Source organism: Adiantum capillus-veneris, chromosome 20 (assembly GCF_014529385.1).
Source record: "Adiantum capillus-veneris isolate H3 chromosome 20, ASM1452938v2, whole genome shotgun sequence".
Lineage (NCBI taxonomy): Eukaryota > Viridiplantae > Streptophyta > Polypodiopsida > Polypodiales > Pteridaceae > Adiantum > Adiantum capillus-veneris.
In genome coordinates this window covers 11,540,403-11,541,764 of record NC_140950.1, presented here as the reverse complement: position 1 = coordinate 11,541,764, position 1,362 = coordinate 11,540,403, and positions in this window count along the sequence as shown.

Here is a 1,362-nt window from a genome sequence, read left to right as displayed (position 1 = left end):
ATGCTAGCCTTATTTGCATATGCTATTATAGCACTAGGGTGTAAAGCTAGACTCATGACATCCTTGAAGGCAAGAGGCTCAAACTTAAGTTTGAGCCTCACCTATATATGTTAGTATAGCACTATCATGCAAGTCTAGCTTCATCACGTCCTTTTAGGATTCATGCAAGAATAGAAAAACACTTAGGCTTGAACTTAAGTCTAGCCTCCTGACATCCTTCTAGTTACCAATGCCAAAAGGCTCAACCTTACTTCAACCCTCGCCTGCATATTTGAGTATAGCACTAGCATGCAAGGCTAGCTTGATGACATACTCGTGGCTACCAAGTGCATACAATAGAACCTTTAGGCTCGAGCTTAAGTTCAAGCCTCAAGTGCATATGCTGCAAGATTAGCCTCATGACATCCTTGTGGCTACAAAGCGATTAAAACATCACTTTTAGGCTCAAACTTAAGTTTGAGCTTCCTCTCATATGCTAATGTAGCACTAGGGTGCACGCCTAGCCTCATGACATCCTTTTAGCTAGAAAAAGTCATAAAGCTTCACTTTTAGGCTCAAATTTAGTGTAGCGCTAACTTGCAAGTCTACCCTCATGAAATCCTTGTGGCTAGCAAGGGCACAGAGCAACACCTTTTGGCTCAAACTTAAGTTTGAGCCTCGCCTACACATGCTAGTGTATTTTTTTAAATGTACTATTTAACTTAAACATGTGCTCCTTGTTTAGGTTCTAAAATTGTTATTTTTTGTTGTTTCAAGAATGGAGGCTTCCGGAATGTACGAAGTATACCAGTGCAGGGTGCACAAGTCTTCACACTCGATGTTCTTGGAATGTCCACTCAAGCCAAAACTACTACTCCAAGAATAAAGGTCGACAATACCTTTGAATTAACAAAAGAAGAAGGAGTGACACATAAAGACTATGTGTTGCTAGAAAAAAAAAATCATGTGGATTGAAGTGGTTTGTGAATACCTATGATACATATGCAAACTACAAAGGTGACATCTATTTATATTTGTCACAAGGGAATGTGAAATACGGAGACATGGTAATTGTTTTGGGAGTCAAAGATGATGTGGATGCAGCAACAATGCCATGCTTTGTATGTAATGTGCTACCTATTGGAGAGACTACAAAGGCAAACAAGTTTTGCTTATCATTGGGCACTTTTCATGTAGTAGACATGAATGGTAGCAAACTAGGAAAAGAAAATTCTATTGTAAAATTAGGATTGAAGATCTACAGCTTTACTAATCAAGAAGACTCGGGTGTGAATTGTGTGGAAGACCTAGTGAAGGTAGTGAAACATGCAAAGCGAGCCTTGATCTTACCAAAGAAGCTTGTACCTACAAAGAAACCAATAT